We start from the raw sequence: 14,991 nt of genomic DNA on the forward strand, positions 1-14,991 counted from the left end.
ACTGCATTTTTGGTTCATGAGTAGATGAAAGAGTATCACATATATATTATATACATATGATACATGCACGTGGCTTTGGACAAAAGCTTAAAGAAATTGTAGAATTATTTAAACATACCAAGTGGACTGTTTCAGGTTTCTTGAAGATGCTTCAGCTCTCATCCAAGAGGCGTCTTCAGTTTTCTTCACTGATGGGAGGATTTATAGCTCTGTGGGGGCGGGACCTTCTACAGAGGTGATTGACACATGTGAGCTCTGGGTGTCAGAGTTGTTTTGGTCAGGTTGTGAAAGGGAAGTTGACTCAACTGGTATCTGTGTCAGTTAAAAGCCTCACAGTAATTCCATAATGTAGGAGTAGAAACCAGAATCGCTCACGACGAGGATGGGATTCGAACCCATGCGTGCAGAGCACAATGGATTAGCAGTCCATCGCCTTAACCACTCGGCCACCTCGTCTGCTGACAGCAACCCTGAGCTTTTAAACACCTGAACTCTTTGGAGCCTATTTTTCAGAAATGGACCCAGCAGGAGCCACTGAACACAACTCTGACATAATCAGGCTTCTTCCCAGCAGCATCGTGCTACAGAAGGCAGAATACAGACCATCGACACATCATCAGAGTGAACACCAGCTGATGTTTACAAGTTTAATTCACCTTTTACTACAAAATGACATCCAAGCTCAGATTCTCTTGTCCTGATTGAACAAGTAAATGTTTAAGAAGATGAGAGTACCAGACTTTTTCATCCAAGGAAACAATCATCCTATCACTGTCCTATGCAGAGTTTCTTTAAAAAAAAAAAGTGAGACAACCTCAAGATTTTCTTTTCCTCTTGTTGGATTTTGCCACAGAGAATCAGAGACAATCAAAAGCTTGTTGGACTTTAACGTTGGAGGACTGAACAAGTCATGACATCATCAGTTTTACCTTCACAGGTGCTTCATTTACTTTACTTTCAATTTTAGAGAGGTAGAACCTGAAATCAAAGCTGTCCATCAAAAGAAGTGAAAGCTTCCCAGGCTGTGATGTTCTTGTCTACAAACTCTGTCTTGTATGGAGCTTCAATCTTGAATAAAAAGAAGATAACACTTGTTGTGATTTGGCGCTTTAAAAATAAAACTTACGACTTACATGGAAACTGTCTGGGGGGGGGGGTGGAGCCTCCATCAGGTATGTGTTTGATATCTGAATTCTGTCTCTGATGTCTGAATTCTGTCTTTGATCTCTGTGTTCTGAGCATTGATCTCCTGCTTCAGTCTTTGATCTCTGACTGATCCTAAACTAATCAAAGGATCACATCAGCATATTGGTTTAGTCTACAGATGGTGATTTTACCTATTTGAAGCCTTATTTTGTGTTTGATGGACATTTTTAAAATCATTCATGACTTTTTGACTGAACATCCTGGACAATGTGGTGCCTGATGAGTAGACAACTTGGGTACAAAGTTGAAGAGGAGGGTTTTTGGAGTGGGGATATTTTTGCAGTGTTCCAAGTCAATAATAACTGTGGCAAAATGTCATCATTTTTCAAAATGTCCTCACGAAGATGGTTTGTAATTCTGTCTCTCCCTCATCCTCAGCTGCTGCAGCACTTTAAAGAAAACCTTTGACTCGTGGATCTAACAAAGATCAGATGTTGTCTCCTCCAGAACATCAACACTTTAACGTTGTTGGCAGGACTCCAACCTGAGCAGGGAGACCCCAATGGATTTCTAGTCCATCGCCTTCACCACTTGGCCACAACAACCACATTCACACACACATTTGTAAAAGATTCACATTCACACAATTCTTTAAAATTGTGTCACAAGCCCATTTGTGTGAGGTCCTATTTTCTCTTTTTCAGCATTCCTTTGTTTCCAGGTCTCTAATAAGTGCAGAATTAAAAAGACAAGCAAGCTGGATCCATCCTGGGCAGGTGATATGAGCCATTGACCACTGGCCAGAGACCCTGGCACAGACTTTGGGGGGTGGTGAGAGAGAGCATTTCTACAATTATATTATACATTTATAGAATTCTACAATCCTACAATTTCATTGAGCAGACGCTTTTGTCCAGAGCCACTTGCATATTTTTTCGGTGAGTTTGGCTCCTGAGCTCAAGACAGTTGTGACTCATAAAGGACAGCTTCAAATGCAGCTGTGAAGCCTCATTGTCAGCTGGGAGGAACGACAGGTGTCTCCCTCTAGTGGCTCCTCACAGCAACACGAGCCTCATTTCATTCACATGCGTCCACCACCTCACTACCAAAGGCCAGTTGGGCCTCCACAGACAGGTGAGTTTCAAGTGTTGGACAAAGGTCTTTAAGATGTTCTTATTAATTCTATAACATCTGAGATTAAAATCTATGGAATTACAACCAACAAGCAGTCAAACACCTGATCAGATGCTCCTTCATTAGGCTGAGAAGAATCAATCTAAACTGGGATGAAGAAAATTAATTGAGAAGAGAAACCTACTGATTGGATGACATGGACCCACCTGATTCATGTCAGCCTTGTTGGAGCAGAAAGAGGTGGATCAGAGGAATCAGTGGATCAAGACTCAGGTGTCAGATGAAGAATCTCTTTATTCACAATGGAGTCAGAGAAATCTTCCAACGTGAACGTGACAGACCATTTTATACCAAAGACAGGCTGTGTGTGTGTGTGTGTGTGTGTGTGTGTGCGTGTGTGTGTGTCCCTACTGACTGGAAACTGAATAATAACCAGACTAACTTTTGTTATAGACCAAGTCTGGGTGACTCACTAAAATCATAACTGAAGTGATTATTTAATTAATAAACAAAACATTTGTCCAAAAGTCATGATCAAATTCATGTAAAATCTGAGCAACGAGGGTTTGAAAATGTTCAAATGAGCCAAAACAATGTCCTGGGATCCAACCAGGGACCTTTAGATCCACACCAATCTTCCCTGACCTCATAGAAACTGGAACATTTCAACAAATAAATTCAAATTCAACTCAGCAGCAACTCTAGAACAGTCAGAGCACTTGCTAATTCCCCTGTTAGCTCCAGATCAGACAATGCAGGCTCACCTTCACACTTGGTTGTACGACCGTCACCAGTTGAAGCCTCTCTGGTTCAACAAACTCTGGGGACTCAAGACACAAATCAGCACCGGTGCAGGTCCAGATCTAGATGTTAGCTGATGGGGACAATGGCTTAAGGGAGCTCCAGGTAGCTGGTTTGAACTGGTCCCTCATCTCTGTGAGTAGAAACCATCTGAGGTCGAGGGTGAAGATCTGCTTTGACCTCCTGATCTCCCAGTAAAGCCAGTATAGATGTTGAGCTTGGAGGAGTTGATGGCCTCCTTCATCTTCTTGTTGGAGATGTTTGCTAAACTCAGCACCACCACAGATCAGAGGAAAGTCCACTTGTCAGCTGGACACTGGAGTTTCTAGTGACCTGCAGGATCTTAGTTGTGGTGGCAGCAGGCCTGTTCCAAGAGCTTTGCTCACATTCATGATCAGGCTTCATCATGGTTCTGGACCACTGTGTGATAGGAGCTGATCCTGGAGCAGCAGAAGACAAATATAGAGAAGAAAAGACAAAAGACAGAGAGAAATGAGGGAGAGAATGACAAAAAGATGGGGAACAAGATGAGGGTGAAAGACAAGCAGAGAGAAAGACAGGGGGACAGGGGGATGGAAGACAGACACACAACCAACAACAGCAACAGCAGCAATAATAGTTTTGATATTGTCCTGTTATTGATGTTTTCATGTGAAAGTGGCATATTTAAGATAAAAGACACTGTTAGAACAGAAAGATCCAGAAAACCCACCAACCAGAGGTGTGTCTGGTACAGATGTGGAATTATTGGCTCACAAAATGTTGAGGCAACTGGGAAGAAGAGAAACAAAAAAGGCTTGTTTGATTCAGACATTCATCAAAAATGGTCCTGTCGAACTGTTCAATGTGTCATGACTTCAGAGGCTCAAATCCTCTCTAAGTTCTAGTGAGAGTGGAAGAGATTATAGGGAGAGAAGAGGAGAGAAGCAGGGCCCTCCCTCTGAGCTGAAATAGCTCAGTTGGGAGAGCGTTAGACTGAAGATCTAAAGGTCCCTGGTCCGATCCCAGGTTTCAGCAGAGGAACAGCACTGACTTTACTTTCCAGTGGAGGAACTGCAGACATGAAGGAAACTAACATCTTGTCCTGTGCATTCTTATGACATTCAAGACATTTTTGGAGCCTCTTGCTGGATTTTGCCACAGAGAATCAGAGCCAATCAAAAGCATGGTGGACTTGGACATGGAGGATTGAACAAGTCAAGAAAGCAGCAGTTTGACCTTCACAGGTGTTTCTTTTCCTGTCTAAATGCTGTAGAAAGAGCCTGAGTAGCTCAGACGGTAGAGCATCAGACTTTTAATCTGAGGGTCCAGGGTTCAAGTCCCTGTTCAGGCGCTGTGCTGGTGTTCCAGTGTTTGACAACATGGTACTGGATGAAGTTTCGTGTTGAACAAACTGTTATCATCAGAAGTAGAAGTGTTCTCGTCTTGCCACTGTGAGACTGTAGCTGCAGGTCAAATGTGAGATAAAAGTGACTAATAATAATTTCATGTGGCATGCAATTAACGAAAGACCACAAATAACACTGGTCAAGTTAATTTTATTTATATTGCACCAAATCACAACAAAACTTATCTCATGACACTTTACAGGTAGAGCAGGTCCAGTACCAAACTCCTTCAATGAATCTACACCCAACAATTCTCCATCAGCAAGCACATCCTGCAACAGCGGCGACAAAAACCTTCCTTTTAACAGGCAGGAACATCGAGCAGATCCAGGCTCAATGGGGACGGCCTTCTGCTTTGACCGGTTGGGGGGAAAGAGAACAGGAACAAAACAGATAATGGAGGAAGACGGCTATGTAGAAGGAAAGAGAGGGACAGAGATAAAGAGAGAGAGAGACTGATGGACAGACGGTGATGTGAGTAGGTGGAGCTACGGGTGGCACCTTGAGCCTCTTCAGCTCTGCAGCCTCCTCCAGCAGCACCCAGATCTGGAATGAGGGGAGCCTAAAAGGCTCCTGAGAAGGAGACAAGTTAGTAATACCTATGAGTATAATTAATGTATGACACATATAGGAGGAGAGAGAGGAGTAGAGAGAAGCCCAGTGCACTGCATCTGCCATCTGTCTACTTCAAATTACACACTGCATGACATTCAATTTCAAAGCTGCAGAAAGGCGCTTCAAGAAAAGGTGTGTGAGGGAAGCTCGCTCATGCTGGTCCCCAAAGACTCAAAGCTGCCCTTTCCTCACAAAGAAACAAAAAAGCTTACAGCACCTGGTATTCCCAAGCAGTCTCCAATCCAAGTACTAACCAGGCCCGACCCTGCTTAGCTTCCGAGATCAGACGAGATCGGGCGTGTTCAGAGTGGTATGGTCGTAAGCCCTTGACTCTGACACACATGGGCTCTATATCCATTTCACACACTTTACAACCTCAGAAAAAAAGTGATGCGCAACAGACTCACGGTCTTTTCACACGCCAAATGGGTGTCCTATCAATAAAAGAAAAGAATGTTGATGTCATCTAGAGAAAAGTACTACATCTGCCATCTGTCTACTTCAAATTACACGCTGCATGACATTCCATTCCAAAGCTGCAGAGGGCGCTTCAAGAAAAGGTGTGTGAGGGAAGCTCGCTCATGCTGGTCCCCAAAGACTCAAAGCTGCCCTTTCCTCACAACGAAACAAAAAAGCTTACAGCACCTGGTATTCCCAGGCAGTCTCCCATCCAAGTACTAACCAGGCCCGACCCTGCTTAGCTTCCGAGATCAGACGAGATCGGGCGTGTTTTTTTTTTTGTCTTTTATTATCCAAAATACATCATACATTTTTACCAACTGTACATTCTTATTTACATGACAAAATTTAACAATTATATAAAAAATAAATTCCTTCAGGAAAGAAATCTTACCAAAAAAAAACCCCACCCTTGATACACCTCGAACTTGATGAAAACACCATCAGAGGTTTTTTTTTCTTGTTTTTTTGTTGTTGTTTTTTTTAATTTTTATTTTAAATTAAGTTAAATTTAGACAAATAAACCAACACTATGTGCCTATAGCCACTGGAGCGATGCAGGTCATTCCAAAAAAAAATAAATAAAAATTAAAGAGAGAGAAAAAACTCATGGGACTAAAAAGAACAAATTCCTGTCGTGAAGTGTCACACACACAAATTTTTTTTTTTTTAATGAAATTTTATCAAAATGAAATGTTAAACACACGAAAAACATAAACCACCCAGTTTGCTCACCCCTTTATTAAATTTGAAAAATACTTTGCTTGATAAAAAAAGAGACTACTTAGCTGGGAATTTGAAGAGAAAACATACCATTGTCAATCTTGTTGATTTCAATTTTGCCATTTGCTATGTTGAAAAATGTGTTTTTCCTGCAGAAAGTGTTTTCAAAAATATCCTTGTCCATGTCATGTAAGATTTGTAGGTGCGTCAAGAGTGTTGTGTAAAAAAACCCAAATATGTTTATTTTCTTCTTTTCATAGAGAGCGTAGTTTCTAGTTGTCCATATTGATTTTTTTGCAAAAGTGAGTATGGTATTTATGAGAGTCCTGTTCTGATCCTTTTGTTTCAGTGTTGTACCAAAGAGAAGAGTCCATGTCCATAGTGTTTCATCTGTCAAACTGAAATTGCAGTGCTCTTGCAGTAGCATCCTTATGAAATTCCTAAATTTATCCGATTCCTTGCAGTTGATGAATAGATGCTCCTGGTCTTCCGGTTCTTTATTGCAGATTTGGCATGTCCTACTGTAGTTTTCCTTATTAATCTGGTGTAATTTGATTCCTGTGAAAATTCTCCTGTGTCTGATATTGAATTCTAGCTTGAAAGTATTGCTGTCCATGTAAGGTATGTTAAGGTTTTGCCAGATTTTTCCTATCGGTATTCCCTTGAATAATTGTGCCCAGTGTTTTTCTGCTTTTGGAGTGCGTTTAATTGAGTTAATCCCTATGGTGTACCAGTCCTTTGTTTTCACCTGTGACAGCTCTTTCCCTGTGTACTGTGTGACAAGCTCAAGCGGTGGGAGTTCGGGGTCTGCTCTCGATTTGTCCGTGATGATTAAGTTTCTCCACAGTGAGGTTATGTTTCTGTTGATTTTGTTACCTAGTCCATTGAGGTAATCCTTTCTGCACGGTGTCCCTGTTTTTTTGAGTTGGGTTGTGACTTTCCTGAGACTGAACAGACCCCTTTCCCCCACCACTTGACCGACCCTTGTTATATTATGTTGCTGAAGTGCCCTGCATTTAAGTGTCCTACCATTGTGTGTGAAAAAGGTGCTTTCGAGAAAAGGTAACTGCAGCACATGACTTTTCTGACTGCACTTAGGCCTGAGGTGGGGCAGGAATTTGCCCCATGCCTCTAGCACCTCCTGGTAGAACATCGGTAGCGAGCCATGGCTTTTCCCAGGAAGGAGGTGATAAAGAGGGAGTTTCTCCCCCTCCCCGTACTCAGCCAGGTAGCCCGCCATTGTGTCCTCCCAGGGGTACTGCCTGTTCCAATCGAGAAAATTTCTAACTAATTTGGCCCTGAGTGCATCTTTTTTTGCACTGATGTCAATTAGTCCTAATCCCCCCTCCCTTTTATTAGCAATTATCACCCGATGAGCGATCGAATTTCCCTTTCCCCTCCAAAGGAAGGAGGAGATCGCTTCATTGAGCGAATTTAGTGCCCACTGCGGTAGCTCACAGGCCCACAAAACATGATTAATTTTTGACAGTATTAAGGCATTGATGACAATTACCTTTCCTCTCAGGCTTAAACCCCTACTTCTCCATAAATTAAGTGTATTTTCTACCTTTTTTACAAGTTCTCTCCACCCTAAGTCCCTGGCTTCCCCTTCATTTTTATCAATGTATACACCCAGTATTTTCCTGTATTCTTTAGTGCTAAAACCCCAATTATTTTTTAAACTATTTTTACCGAATTCCATCATTTCTGACTTATTTCTGTTAACCTTAGCTCCTGATGCTTTTTCATATCTTTCTAGATGTTTTATAATATAATTTAAATTTTCTTCATTTTTAAACATTATATTGATATCATCCGCAAATTGTGCTATTTTAACGACTTTGTCTCTATATGTTTTTATACCTATAATATTCTTATCATTCATTATACTTAAAGCTAGTGGCTCAGCAACAATACTGTATAAAAGAGCCGAAAGCGGGCATCCTTGCCTTACCGATCTTTTTAATTTGATCTTTTCTGTTAGTTGTCCATTTATCTTTATTTGACTGTATGCGTTATCGTATAATAATTTAATCCATCTAATAAAGCCTTCACCGTATCCAAATCTTTTTAAAGTTTTATATAAGAAAAGATGTTCTACTCTGTCGAACGCTTTCTCCAAATCAATTCCGAGCAGATACCCCCCCTGTGCTGCCATTGTCCTGACGGTATCCTTTATTGTAAGGATCGTATCTATGATGTCTCTATCTGGTATGCCGTATGCCTGTGTATTACCAATAATGGTTCCTATTGTAAGTTTAAGCCTGTTTGCCAGTGTTTTGGTCAGTATCTTGTAATCTGTATTGAGTAAACTTATTGGTCTATAGTTTGTTATATCCTGTTTTGAACCTTTATTTTTGTAGATAAGTGAAATTATTCCTGCAGTGAATGTATTGGATGTTCTCTGTTCCCGTTCCATTGAGTGGTACAATGACAGCAACAGGGGAGCTATCTGCTCTTTGAAACAAATATAAAATTCTGCTGTTAAACCATCTACCCCTGGACTTTTGTTTTTATTTAAGCTATCTATTGCCGTCTTTATCTCATTAATAGTAATTTGTGCATCAGACCATTCCTTATCCTCCACTGAAATACTAGTTTGGATATTTGATAACAACTTGTCTACCTCTTCGCTATTGCTATATCCATTATCAAATAATTCTTTATAAAACTCTGTAGTTACTCTTAGTATATTTTCTTGATCGTCATATTCTTTTCCAGTTATATCGTTGATTTTTTCTATTATAGTTTTGTTTTGTTTTTGCTTTTCGAGCCCCAAAAAATATGCGGTGCATTTTTCTCCTTCTACTAAATTTTTAACTCTGCTTCTTATCATTGCACCTCTGCATTTTATTTTTTCTATGTTTCCTAGTTTTGCTTTATATAATTCATAGTTTTCTGTGTTTCTGTTCGGTTCTTTATCAAATAATGCTATTTCATGATTGATTAATTTTCTTAGTCGATTTTCTTCCAGCTCCTCTCTCCACTTTTTCTCTTTACTATAATTTATACTACTTCTTTTAATTCTTTGCTTTAGAATTTCCCACTTTTCTATAAAATTATTTTCTATTTTCATTTCAATTTTTGCATAATCAAGCAGTTTTGTGATTTTTTTAACGTAAATTGAATCTGCCAGGAGGCTGGAGTTGAGGCACCAGGTACCTCCCCCCCGAAACCTCCTGCAGCACCCAAGTAACACTCAATTGTTGCGTGATCACTCCATGCGTTATAATTATATTGTATTTTATTGATCTGTTTTGTTGCTTCAGGGGCCGCTAGACATAAATATATTCTGGCTTGTTTCATTTTTCCCTGCACAACCTGTCTTCTGGAGTACTCTTTCTTGAATGGGTTGTGAATTCTCCATACATCTGTCAAATTGTGAATATTCATTAAATTATATAGCTCAGTTCTGCTTGTGTCATTCTTGTATACATTGTTAATTGATATATCATCCTTAGTTAATGCGATATTGAAATCTCCTATTATTATGGTTCTATGATCTATCCATCTGCTTATACTATTTAGAAACATTTTCCTTTCCTTTCCACAGTTACTGGCATATATGTTAACAATTCTGTATGTTCTATTGTTTATGCAAACATCTATAATAAGTATTCTACCTTTCTTGTCATGATATATTAACTTGCTATTGGTACTTATAGTCTTTTTTACTAAAATAGCTACGCCACAAGATTTACTTGTGCCGTTGCTAAAAAAGACATCTCCTTCCCACATTTTGCTTGCTGCCGCCACGCTATCCCCTTCCCACCTTGTCTCCTGTAAGCAGAGAATGTCACACTTGCTTTTAAGTAAAATGGCGGTCATCCTGCCATAAGTGCGGAGTCCATTGACATTAAGGGAGTGCAGCAGAAACATGGTCAGACCAAAAAAACCTTTAAACAGCCAATTTTCCCTCAAGATTTTTTACCTCTCCCTCCTTCTTTCTTCTGTTTTTTCTTCATCGCAGCATCTTTTATTGAGGTGTGCTTTTTCCAAATATTTTTGATTGTGGCAAAGTCCATTTCCGAGTCACTGTTTGATCTACTCTGAGGAGGGAAGGTGGAGGGCACATTTAAGGCAGGTACCCTGGTGGATGTGGCTGCCGCCGGCTGCAATTCTCTTGGGGTGTCCCCTACCTCCATTGATTCCAGGAGTTGAGAAGGCTCCGGCTCCTTTTCGGACCCGTTTCCTCCTCCATCCTTTCCTCTCTGCTGTGGGCCTGAGTCAGTGCTCATGTCATTCAGACTTGAACCAAGCCTTGTGCCTGGGCTCTGCACCACTTTAGGAGGGCTCTGGGTTCTCTGAGGGGCGTAACCCTCACCGGCAGCCTGCTTGGCGGCGCCACTACCCACCTCGTCATCTTCCTCCTCATCCTCCGTTCCTCCCTCACTTAAACCTTCCATCTCACTGTACAGCTCCTCAGATCCAGATTCCACCACAATATCCTCATCACTATAATTACAATTACATTCATCAATTTTGTTCCAACACACCTCACATTTCTGTATCTTATTAGGTTTCCTGTTGCACTCCCTTGCATAATGCCCCTGGACACCACACTTATGGCAGGAGAACTCAGGACAGTCCCTTAGGATGTGCCCCGGCTGGAGGCACATCCTACACACCCTAGCCTGCCTATCATGTATGACCCTGAAATATTCCGGTCCTATTGCTGTGTCAAACCGTGCTGAATAAGGCAGAGATTGGACCTTGTCTGTAAATTTTACTTTGAGAAACCGCGTCCCATCAGCAATTTGCGTACCCGGCCACATCCTCCTCCTTATAGTTGATGCAGCTGAGACTCCCCACCCTTCTAGCTTTTGTAAAATTTCCTCATCTCTGATGTAAGCTGGTAAGCTTAAAAAAGAAACCATGAGTTCATCATTACACAGATCTTTGACATGCACTGTGTTGTCCCCAATTTTGAAACCATCTAGGATTCTCTCTTTCCCTTTGATGTGTGACATGGTAATTTCATATTTCTGCGGCCCTGTCGCCCTACAGGCTATTAAACCTCCACACAGTGCTCTTATGCATCTCATTAATTCGAGAACTGGGACTTCATCCTGCCCAGTTACCTCGACACTGACCGTCAGTTCTCTGTCAGACTTGTGGTCGCCACCCGCAGATTTCGCCGCTCCATGTCGCTGCTGCAGCTGCCTTTCCCCAAAAGACGCCGCATCTCTTTCCGCCGCCAATTCTCTCTCACTCTCCGTCGCCTCTCCAGTAGCTCCTCGCTGCCCAGGTCTTCTCGGAACCACGTCTTCAGCTCTGTTCTTCAGGCCACCAGCTCTCGTTGCCTGTGGACCGGCTCCAGCGCTCCTTCCACACATCTCCTCTGAATCAGCCGCTGCTCGCCGTCTTTCCCCCGCTGTCGCTGCGGAAGCCGCTCTCGCATTTCCCTCCGGCAGTTTTCCTTCCGACTTCTTCATGTTTCGTTTCTGATTGTTTCTTTTAACAAGCAACCATTTTTCATTTTCTTCACCTGTTTGTGCGTTTATGTCAAGTCCGTTTTCCATGCTCGTAATCTGAAATCCGTTTGCAGAGTTCAAATCCATTTGGTCCGTCCGAAAGTTTTCAATTAGGAAAAAAAAAACTCAAATTGACCTCCCCCGATCAGTATAAAAACTGTCGGGGGGAAAAAATGTTCACTCTAAAAACGAACCAAAAATGCACGGAAAATAAAGAAGAACAATGAAAAAGGCTGAAAAAAACGAAAGAAATGGGAAAAGCGGAGTCCGCGACCACCGTGTGTCGTGCTGTCAGCGTACCGTCTGATTGGCGCATGCGTGTTCAGAGTGGTATGGCCGTAAGCCCTTGACTCTGACACACAAGGGCTCTATATCCATTTCACTCACTTTACAACCTCAGAAAAAAAGTGATGTGCAACAGCCTCACGGTCTTTTCACACGCCAAATAGGTGTCCTGTCAATACAACGAAAAGAATGTTGATTTCATTGAGAGAAAAGTACTGCATCTGCCATCTGTCTACTTCAAATTACACACTTCATGACATTCCATTCCAAAGCTGCGGAGGGCGCTTCAAGAAAAGGTGTGTGAGGGAAGCTCGCTCATGCTGGTCCCCAAAGACTGAAAGCTGCCCTTTCCTCACAAAGAAACAAAAAAGCTTACAGCACCTGGTATTCCCAGGCGGTCTCCCATGCAAGTACTAACCAGGACCGACCCTGCTTAGCTTCCGAGATCAGACGAGATTGGGCGTGTTTAGAGTGGTATGGCCGTAAGCCCTTGACTCTGACACACATGGGCTCTATATTCATTTCACTCACTTTACAACCTCAGAAAAAAAAGTGATGCGCAACAGCCTCACGGTCTTTTCAAACGCCAAATAGGTGTCCTGTCAATACAACGAAAAGAATGTTGATTTCATTGAGAGAAAAGTACTGCATCTGCCATCTGTCTACTTCAAATTACACACTGCATGACATTCCATTCCAAAGCTGCGGAGGGCGCTTCAAGAAAAGGTGTGAAAGGGAAGCTCGCTCATGCTGGTCCCCAAAGACTCAAAGCTGCCCTTTTCTCACAAAGAAACAAAAAAGCTTACAGCATCTGGTATTCCCAGGCGGTCTCCCATCCAAGTACTAACCAGGCCCGAACCTGCTTAGCTTCCGAGATCAGACGAGATCGGGCGTGTTCAGAGTGGTATGGCCGTAAGCCCTTGACTCTGACACACATGGGCTCTATATCCATTTCACTCACTTTACAACCTCAGAAAAAAAGTGATGCGCAACAGCCTCAGGGTCTTTTCACACGCCAAATAGGTGTCCTGTCAAGACAAAGAAAAGAATGTTGATGTCATCGAGAGAAAAGTACTGCATCTGCCATCTGACTACTTCAAATTACACGTTGCATGACATTCAATTTCAAAGCTGCGGAAAGGCGCTTCAAGAAAAGGTGTATGAGGGAAGCTCGCTCATGCTGGTCCCCAAAGACTCAAAGCTGCCCATTCCTCACAATGAAAGAAAAAAGCTTACAGCACCTGGTATTCCCAGGCGGTCTCCCATTCAAGTACTAACCAGGCCCGACCCTGCTTAGCTTCCGAGATCAGACAACATCGGGCGTGTTCAGAGTGGTATGGCCGTAAGCCCTTGACTCTGACACACATGGGCTCTATATCCATTTCACTCACTTTACAACCTCAGAAAAAAAGTGATGTGCAACAGCCTCACGGTCTTTTCACACGCCAAATAGGTGTCCTGTCATTACAACGAAAAGAATGTTGATGTCATCTAGAGAAAAGTACTGCATCTGCCATCTGTCTACTTCAAATTACACACTGCATGAAATTCAATTCCAAAGCTGCGGAGGGCGCTTCAAGAAAAGGTGTGTGAGGGAAGGTCGCTCATGCTGGTCCCCAAAGACTCAAAGCTGCCCTTTCCTCACAATGAAACAAAAAACTTACAGCACCTGGTATTCCCAGGCGGTCTCCCATCCAAGTACTAAGCAGGCCCGACCCTGCTTAGCTTCCGAGATCAGACGAGATCGGGCGTGTTCAGAGTGGTATGGCTGTAAGCCCTTGACTCTGACACACATGGGCTCTATATCCATTTCACTCACTTTACAACCTCAGAAAATAAGTGATGCGCAACAGCCTCAGGGTCTTTTCACACGCCAAATAGGTGTCCTGTCAATACAAAGAAAAGAATGTTTATGTCATCCAGAGAAAAGTACTGCATCTGCCATCTGTCTACTTCAAATTACACACTGCATGAAATTCCATTCCGAAGCTGCGGAGGGCGCTTCAAGAAAAGGTGTGTAAGGGAAGCTCGCTCATGCTGGTCCCCAAAGACTCAAAGCTGCCCTTTCCTCACGAAGAAAAAAAAAACCTTACAGCACCTGGTATTCCCAGGCAGTCTCCAATCCAAGTATTTACCAGGCCCGACCCTGCTTAGCTTCCGAGGTCAGACGAGATCGGGCGTGATCAGAGTGGTATGGCCGTAAGCCCTTGACTCTGACACACATGGGCTCTATATCCATTTCACTCACTTTAAAACCTCAGAAAAAAAGTGATGCGCAAAAGCCTCAGGGTCTTTTCACACGCCAAATAGGTGTCCTGTCAATACAAAGAAAAGAATGTTGATGTCATCGAGAGAAAAGTACTGCATCTGCCATCTGTCTACTTCAAATTAACCACTTCATGACATTCCATTCCAAAGCTGCGGAGGGCGCTTCAAGAAAAGGTGTGTGAGGGAAGCTCGCTCATGCTGGTCCCCAAAGACTCAAAGCTGCCCATTCCTCACAATGAAACAAAAAAGCTTACAGCACCTGGTATTCCCAGGCGGTCTCCATGCAAGTACTAACCAGGCCCGACCCTGCTTAGCTTCCGAGATCAGACGAGATTGGGCGTGTTTAGAGTGGTATGGCCGTAAGCCCTTGACTCTGACACACATGGGCTCTATATTCATTTCACTCACTTTACAACCTCAGAAAAAAAAGTGATGCGCAACAGCCTCAGGGTCTTTTCACACGCCAAATAGGTGTCCTGTCAATACAACGAAAAGAATGTTGATTTCATTGAGAGAAAAGTACTGCATCTGCCATCTGTCTAATTCAAATTACACACTGCATGAAATTCAATTCCAAAGCTGCGGAGGGCGCTTCAAGAAAAGGTGTGTGAGGGAAGGTCGCTCATGCTGGTCCCCAAAGACTAAAAGCTGCCCTTTCCTCACAATGAAACAAAAAACTTACAGCACCTGGTATTCCC

At 42.6% G+C, this 14,991-nt stretch overlaps 7 non-coding genes and 4 pseudogenes across 7 annotated transcripts; 2 read left to right on the forward strand and 9 right to left on the reverse strand.

Moving 5' to 3' along the window:
- Positions 1-374: 374 nt before the first annotated feature.
- Positions 375-456, reverse strand: trnas-gcu (transfer RNA serine (anticodon GCU)). The gene has a single exon. It is a non-coding gene; the product is annotated as a tRNA-Ser (tRNA).
- Positions 457-4,025: 3,569 nt separating this feature from the next.
- On the forward strand, positions 4,026-4,098 carry trnaf-gaa (transfer RNA phenylalanine (anticodon GAA)). The gene has a single exon. It is a non-coding gene; the product is annotated as a tRNA-Phe (tRNA).
- A 243-nt stretch (positions 4,099-4,341) lies between these two features.
- trnak-uuu (transfer RNA lysine (anticodon UUU)) lies at positions 4,342-4,414 on the forward strand. The gene has a single exon. It is a non-coding gene; the product is annotated as a tRNA-Lys (tRNA).
- An 875-nt stretch (positions 4,415-5,289) lies between these two features.
- Positions 5,290-5,408, reverse strand: LOC147263841 (5S ribosomal RNA). Its single transcript, XR_015114669.1, has one exon. It is a non-coding gene; the product is annotated as a 5S ribosomal RNA (ribosomal RNA).
- Positions 5,409-12,394: 6,986 nt separating this feature from the next.
- On the reverse strand, positions 12,395-12,513 carry LOC147263842 (5S ribosomal RNA; annotated as a pseudogene).
- A 311-nt stretch (positions 12,514-12,824) lies between these two features.
- On the reverse strand, positions 12,825-12,943 carry LOC147263843 (5S ribosomal RNA). Its single transcript, XR_015114485.1, has one exon. It is a non-coding gene; the product is annotated as a 5S ribosomal RNA (ribosomal RNA).
- A 311-nt stretch (positions 12,944-13,254) lies between these two features.
- On the reverse strand, positions 13,255-13,373 carry LOC147263844 (5S ribosomal RNA). Its single transcript, XR_015115217.1, has one exon. It is a non-coding gene; the product is annotated as a 5S ribosomal RNA (ribosomal RNA).
- A 309-nt stretch (positions 13,374-13,682) lies between these two features.
- Positions 13,683-13,801, reverse strand: LOC147263845 (5S ribosomal RNA). Its single transcript, XR_015113493.1, has one exon. It is a non-coding gene; the product is annotated as a 5S ribosomal RNA (ribosomal RNA).
- Positions 13,802-14,111: 310 nt separating this feature from the next.
- LOC147263846 (5S ribosomal RNA) lies at positions 14,112-14,230 on the reverse strand (annotated as a pseudogene).
- Positions 14,231-14,540: 310 nt separating this feature from the next.
- Positions 14,541-14,658, reverse strand: LOC147263847 (5S ribosomal RNA; annotated as a pseudogene).
- Positions 14,659-14,968: 310 nt separating this feature from the next.
- Positions 14,969-14,991, reverse strand: part of LOC147263848 (5S ribosomal RNA) — a 119-nt pseudogene continuing 96 nt past the window's right edge.

Source organism: Aulostomus chinensis, chromosome 4, assembly GCF_037954235.1.
Source record: "Aulostomus chinensis isolate RoL2024-O1b breed Wild chromosome 4, RoL_Achi_v1.0, whole genome shotgun sequence".
NCBI lineage: Eukaryota > Metazoa > Chordata > Actinopteri > Syngnathiformes > Aulostomidae > Aulostomus > Aulostomus chinensis.